This window comes from Coturnix japonica, unplaced genomic scaffold (assembly GCF_001577835.2).
Source record: "Coturnix japonica isolate 7356 unplaced genomic scaffold, Coturnix japonica 2.1 chrUnrandom808, whole genome shotgun sequence".
Taxonomy (NCBI): Eukaryota; Metazoa; Chordata; class Aves; order Galliformes; family Phasianidae; genus Coturnix; species Coturnix japonica.
Window position 1 is genome coordinate 21,055 of NW_015440166.1, and position 7,619 is coordinate 28,673.

At 45.2% G+C, this 7,619-nt stretch overlaps 2 long non-coding RNA genes across 2 annotated transcripts in view; one reads left to right on the forward strand and one right to left on the reverse strand.

Moving 5' to 3' along the window:
- Positions 1 to 7,619, forward strand: part of LOC107307721 — a 19,541-nt gene that overhangs the window by 3,404 nt on the left and 8,518 nt on the right. The window contains exon 3 of the long non-coding RNA XR_001552490.2: positions 388 to 434. This is a non-coding gene — a long non-coding RNA (uncharacterized LOC107307721). The remainder of the gene's footprint in view (positions 1 to 387; positions 435 to 7,619) is intronic.
- Positions 1,947 to 4,675, reverse strand: LOC107307720. Its single transcript, XR_001552489.2, has 2 exons — positions 4,546 to 4,675; positions 1,947 to 2,683 (listed from the first exon to the last, which is right to left on the reverse strand). It is a non-coding gene; the product is annotated as an uncharacterized LOC107307720 (long non-coding RNA).

Here is a 7,619-nt window from a genome sequence, read left to right on the forward strand (position 1 = left end):
CCCCATATATCCCATATAACCCCATATAACCCCATATAACCCCATATAACCCCGTATACCCCATATAACCCCATATATCCCCCATATAACCCCATATAACCCCATATAACCCCATATAACCCCATATAATCCCATATAACCCCATATAATCCCATATAACCCCATATAATCCCATATAATCCCATATAATCCCATATAACCCCATATAATCCCATATAATCCCATATAATCCCATATAACCCCATATAACCCCATATAACCCCATATAATCCCATATAACCCCATATCCCCCCATATAACCCCATATAACCCCATATAGCCCCATATAACCCCATATAATCCCATATATCCCATATATCCCATATAATCCCATATAATCTCCTATAGCGCTGCTACCACTGGAGGAGCTGCGACAGTTCGGGGCTCAGTTCAAGGTGGGTTTAATGGGGTCCCTATAGGGTCTATGGGGTCTCTATGGGGTTATGGGGTCTCTATGGGGTCTCTATGGGGTTATGGGGTCCCTATGGGGTCTCTATGGGGTTATGGGGTCCCTATGGGGTCTATGGGGTGTCTATGGGGTTATGGGGTCTCTATGGGTCTCTATGGGTCTCTATGGGGTTATGGGGTCCCTATGGGGTCTCTATGGGGTCTCTATGGGGTCTCTATGGGGTTATGGGGTCCCTATGGGGTCTCTATGGGGTTATGGGGTCTCTATGGGGTTATGGGGTCCCTATGGGTCTCTATGGGGTCCATATGGGGTTATGGGGTCCCTATGGGGTCTCTATGGGGTTATGGGGTCTCTATGGGGTTATGGGGTCCCTATGGGGTTATGGTGTTCCTATGGTGTCCCTATGGGGACTCTATGGGGTCCATATGGGGTTATGGGGTCTCTATGGGGTTATGGGGTCCCTATGGGGTCTCTATGGGGTTATGGGGTCTCTATGGGGTTATGGGGTCCCTATGGGGTCTCTATGGGGTTATGGGGTCTCTATGGGGTTATGGGGTCCCTATAGGGTCTCTATGGGGTTATGGGGTCNTATAAGGAAGTGGCACTTCCCAGTGCATCGCCATGATGTCCCCAGATGACAGCACTGCACATGTGTTGGCTGCGACATATGCTTCTCAGTCAGTGTGCAGCTCACATGCAAGGGGTTGCCTTTATTTAAGCGAGTCGTTGTCAGCTATGTAACAACCCCAAATTATTGCAGCCCTAATAACAACTCGATTTCCATTTCCCAGCAAATCAAACGACAATGGGTGAGCACATACATAAGACTCTATAACTTAATCACAGTTCTAAGGCAGAATGGGTAGATGTTTCTCCCTCCATTGCAAACAGATAAAACGAGATACTGCAAATAACCATTTCCTTCACATTTTACAGCCATACCGCATCACCTAAACTTGTCTGTGTGTTCTGACAAGCTCACACAGCTCTGGCTGCTGTTTCTACAGGCTGCAGGAACGCTTCACAAGGAGCACACACTTCACCAAAAAGCATAAACATTGGAGCAAGCGACTGCCTGTCGCTATCAGCTTCCATCTCCGCCTTCCATGCTCATCGGTATTGCTCATTTTGTCTGGGAGGATGTATGGAAAACAGAGCTTCACAGCTGTGTAATTCAGTGCTGAACTCGTGGGAGGACTCTGGAGAGGGCCAAACACGCCTATTTCTCCCCATGGGATTTCAACCACACACTATGTTTGCAAGTGGAACAGCAGACCTCAGAACAACTCAGCCCATCAGCGGGGATGCTGCGCAACCAGGAAAGCTTCACCATTACCATTGCACTGCAGCTCACAGACTCACAAGTCATTGCATCCGCCCACTCTGCAGCCTCCCCCCGCATCACCCTGTCCTTAAACCTCATAACAACACTGGCTTCTGAACCTGCTGAGGAGGATTGCTCCTGACGGGAACCTTGCAGTCGTCACGGTATACAGTCTTTAGGTTTAATGAAGAAATCTTTATTTGAGAGAATATCAAGCTATAGTCATGAACATTACTTGAGGTACACAAACAAAAAATCCTATTGCTAAAGGTGCAATAATTTATTTGTATAACTCCTACCCTCCGCTGAAGGTAATATAAACACAAAATGTCTCAGAATTACAGGATGTATTATCAAACTAGTCTCTGTATAAAAAAAGTTATAGCTTCAGTTATAACAGAGCAGTCGTGCTGTGATGCTTAGTTTTTCAAATGCACTGATTAGATGCTATCTTAAAATTACTTCTCATCTCAACTTGGCATATTCTATAAAGGTTCCGTAAACTCAAACTTTTAATTCCTAGAAATGTTAACACAAAACAGCTTTATTGCATGTTTATTTTCTTATTACTTTCAGAAGAACAAAGTAAGAGACTGAAAATCATCAACATACCTGAAAAGGTGGGATTTTGTTGTTGTTGTTGTTACAGTACTTAGGCTTTGCCTTAACAAATATGGTCATACATATTTTGCAGATTTCTTAAGAAAGGAAAAACTGACATATTGCATTTTAAAGGAGCAGGTGCAGCACTTTTATGAGTTTTTTAAAATGAGATGAGAGCCACGATGTCCATGAATTCAAGCTCTTACAAATGATTGTCTGGAGGCAGCCAATACACGTGAGAAGAGAGTTCCTTCTTGAAAGTTACTAGGACTGAAAGTCATGTCACAATGTAGTTGGCTGTCCAGCAGCTGGAAAAACAAAATGGAATAAAGTCATTAGCCTACAAATGTTAACAAACATTCTCATTCATTCACTGGATTGCCAAGGATTTTCATCCTCCCATCTCTATCATTTAAAAAACCAAACACCTGGAAATAGGTATCATTTGTGCCCTGATTCTCCTCCTTCCTGCAATGTTGCATCACTAACTGCAAAGAAGAATTCCGTGCCATTTGTGCTCCGCACGCACTTTTATTTCATTTGCTCTGGAAGTACTTGGGGGTACATTTACTTTTAGGCTCTGCAGTGGCAAAACAGTGAAGCAAAGGGCCGATGAGTCATCTTCAGCTGTGCCTGGTTTGTGTTATCTGACAATACAGAGCCCTTGTGTCACTTGGCCACACAGAGAATCTCTTCAATTTGCTGCTTGCCTTTGACTTCAACATCCACAAACCTGTAATTGTTTGTGCGTTTATCATTCAATATTGAGCTTTCCTCAGCAACTGCCATGGGGAGTTTTTGGGGTAGAAAAATAACCTACCAATATCCCTTATTGACTTTCATTTAGAAAACAGAAAGGTAATCTGGGCTGCTATAAAATCTTTAATGCATTTTTCTCTTAAGGTTTTTCATACTTGATTTTGAAAATAAATAACTAAGTCACCCCCAGTTTCAAATAAGCAACATGCTGGCAGTCAAAATATTTCATCAAGGTGTCTGTAAGCATTTCAGAGCAATACTGATCAGCCATGTGTTTGTCAGAGATCATCAGCTGTGTGCAATGCTCTGTAGGCTTCCAGAGTTCAACAGGGCAGAGGAAGGCAACTCATTTTATATCTAGCAGCAGACTCTGTGGAACCAGAAAGCAGCACATGAGCATTACACATTTGTTCTTCAATTAAGAAGTGGAGTTCATAAAATTTAAGTTAAAAATGAGAGATTAACCGTATTTGCTGTTTCATGACATCAAAACTGGCCCCTTTGAGCTTGTCAACAAGAACTAGTCTTTGAGATTTTGCATGCAGTTCAAATGCAAAACCTCCCAGCACAAAAGTCTGCACGTAGCCTCTGTGCTGCATCTTCTAGCACTGCTGCAGTAGAAATTATGATGGAATGATTTCTACAGCATACAGGCTGATATATAATTTAACTAATTTTTCAGCCATCCTTATGGGACCTCGATTCTTGTTTAAGTAAAAAGGATTATGAAGAAAAGAAAAATATGAGTTTTTTATCACATTCTTCTCTTTTTGTGTGTGTCCATGCAGATGTCTAAATGTGCATTATTTTTTTCATTCTTGTTTCTAAACGCATTAGGTTTAACCGTTAACACAAAAAGTTGTTAACGTTTCACAGAAGGGTTAAAGAAAACACCAGGGAAATAATTATACAACAGCACCCCCTAGCTCTGCTGACGGGGAAATGTCGCTGACATTAAAACAGAATCACAGAATGACCTGGGTTGGAAGGGACCTCAAGGATCATGAAGTTCAACCCCCCTGCCTGGCATACATAATAATAAGGCCCAGGGTCCTGGGCCTAGTAGAAATACCTGCGTTGTCTCACATGAGGTGACAGCTCCAAGCCTCCAGGACATACAGTACATGCACACTATAAAGCTTGTGTTTATGCACTAGAGCGGCCTTTAAGCCTAAATACTGCTGGACAGATATCCTCTGGGCAAGATTTATTGGGCTTGGAAGTATTTATGTTACAAGAAGATGTTAGGATGTTCCCTCCCAAAGGCAAAGCTATGCCTGAGCTGCAAAGCCATTTGGGCATAACACACTTCTTCTAGGAGAAGAAAAGCATGGAAACAGTACTGTTAAAATTCACTGTGATATCAGAAAAAAATATGTACACTGACTGTAGGACAGGATTAGGCACTTACTTCTGGATCGGATGTAACAATCATTGCAGTTCAGAAGACCATTTCTAATCCTGACATCTGTCCCACTTGCTGCATCTCCCAGCTGTCCCTTGCAAATGCCGCACTGTCAATTGTGAAGCACAGTAAAGAACAACAGATCATGTCCTAGTGTCTGTCACAGCTCTCCCAACATTTTGACTTTTGTTCCAATAGTTTTGAGAATGGTGGGAAAAAATAAACCCCCCCCCCCCCCCCCCAAACCCAGCCCATACTCCTGTGGAGCAGTGCAAATCAGCCCGACCCCAAGACGGAGCCGTCCTGGAGTGAGTACATGGAAAAATACCCCAAAATCCAACTTTTTACACCCAAATTTCACCCCATAAATACCATTGACCCTATAGACCCCATAGACCCTATTAACCCCCATAGATCCCATTGGAGTCCATTGGAGTCCATTGATCTCCATTGGAAGCCATTGACCCTATTAACCCCATTGACCCCATAGACCCCATTGATCCCGTTGACCCTATTAACCCTATTGGCCCCATTAACCCCATTGGAAGCCATTGATCCCATTGGAACCCATTGATCCCATTGGCCCCATTGATCCCACAGACCCCATTGACCCCATAGGCCCCATTGACCCCATAGACCCTATTAACCCCATTGGAATCCATTGATCCCATTGGAAGCCATTAAACCTATTAGCCCTATTGACCCTATTAACCCTATTGGCCCCATTGACCCCATTAACCCACATTGGCCCCATTGATCCCATTGACCCCATTGACCCCATAGACCCCATTGACCCCATTAACCCCATTAACCCCATAGACCCCATAGACCCTATTAACCCTATTAGAGTCCATTGATCTCCATAGGAAGCCATTGACCCCATTGGAGTCCATTGAACCCATTGACCCTATTAACCCTATTGGCCCCATAGACCCCATTAACCCCATTGGAGTCCATTGATCCCATAGACCCCATTGACCCTATTAACCCTATTGATCCCATTGGAACCCATTGACCCCATTGACCCCATAGACCCCATTGACCCTATTGGAACCCATTAACCCCATTAACCCCCATTGGCCCCATTGACCCTATTAACCCCATTGACCCCATTGGAGTCCATTGATCCCATTGGAACCCATTGACCCCATAGACCCCATAGACCCCATTGATCCTATTGACCCTATTAACCCTATTGGCCCCATTAACCCCATTGGAAGCCATTGACCCCATAGACCCCATTGACCCCATTGGCCCCATTGATCTCCATTGGAAGCCATTGACCCCATTGACCCCATAGACCTTATTAACCCTATTGGCCCCATTGATCTCCATTGGAAGCCATTGACCCCATTGACCCCATAGACCCTATTAACCCTATTGGCCCCATTGATCTCCATAGGAAGCCATTGACCCCATTGACCCCATAGACCCTATTAACCCTATTGGCCCCATAGACCCCATAGACCCCATTGACCCCATGGACCCTATTAACCCCATAGACCCCACTGACCCCATGGACCCTATTAACCCCATAGACCCCATTGACCCCATAGACCCCATTGACCCCATGGACCCTATTAACCCCATAGACCCCATTGACCCCATGGACCCCATAGACCCTATTAACCCCATAGACCCCATTGACCCCATAGACCCCATTGGCCCCATTGATCTCCATTGGAAGCCATTGACCCCATTGACCCCATAGCTCCCATAGACCCCATTAACCCCATTGACCCTATTGACCCCATTGAGCCTATTAGCCCTATTGACCCCATTAACCCCATTGGAGTCCATTGACACCATTCACCCCATAGATCCCCATAGACCCCATAGACCCCATTGACCCTATTAACCCCATTGGCCCCATAGACCCTATTAACCCCATTGGAGTCTATTGGAGTCCATTGATCCCATTGGAATCCATTGATCCCATTTGAACCCATTAAAACCTATTAGCCCCATTGACCCTATTAACCCTATTGGCCCCATAGACCCCATAGACCCCATAGATCCCATTGACCCCATGGACCCTATTAACCCCATAGACCCCATAGACCCNGGGTCTCTACGGGGTCTCTATGGGTCCCTGTGGGTCTCTATGGGTCTTTGGGGTCTTTATGGGGTCTCTATGGGGTATTAATGGGGTCTCTATGGGTCTCTGTGGGGTTTCTATGGGTCCCTTTGGGTCTCTGTGGGTCTCTATGGGTCTCTATGGGGTCTCTATGGGTCTCTATGGGTCTTTGGGGTCTCTATGGGGTCTCTATGGGGTTTCTATGGGGTCTCTATGGGTTTCTATGGGGTCTCTATGGGTCTCTATAGGGTCTTTATAGGTCTCTATGGGTCTATATGGGGTCTCTATAGGGTATTCATGGGGTCTCTATAGGTCTTTGGGGTCTCTATGGTTCTTTGGGGTCTCTATGGGTCTCTATGGGTCTATAGGTCTCTATGGGGTCTCTATGGGGTCTCTATGGGTCTATGGGGTCTCTATGGGTCTCTATGGGGTCTATGGGGTCTCTATATGTTATTAATGGGGTCTCTATGGGGTCTCTATGTGTCTCTATGTGTTATTAATGGGGTCTCTATGGGGTCTCTATGGGTTATTAATGGGGTCTCTATGGGGTATTAATGGGGTCTATGGGGTCCCTATGGGGTCTCTATGGGTCTTTGGGGTCTCTATGGGTCTCTATGGGTCTCTATGGGGTCTCTATGGGTCTCTATGGGATCTCTATGGGGTCTCTATAGGGTCTCTATGGGTCTCTATGTGTCTCTATAGGGTCTCTATGGGTCTATAGGTCTCTATGGGGTCTCTATGGGGTCTCTATGGGTCTATGGGGTCTCTATGTGTCTCTATGTGTTATTAATGGGGTCTCTATGGGGTCTCTATATGTTATTAATGGGGTCTCTATGGGGTCTCTATGGGGTCTCTATGGTGTATTAATGGCGTCTCTATGGGTCTCTATGGGGTCTATGGGGTCTCTATGGGGTCTCTATAGGGGTTGGGGGTCTCTATGGGGTCTCTATAGGTCTCTATAGGTCTCTATGGGTTATTAATGGGGTCTCTATGGGGTCTCTAT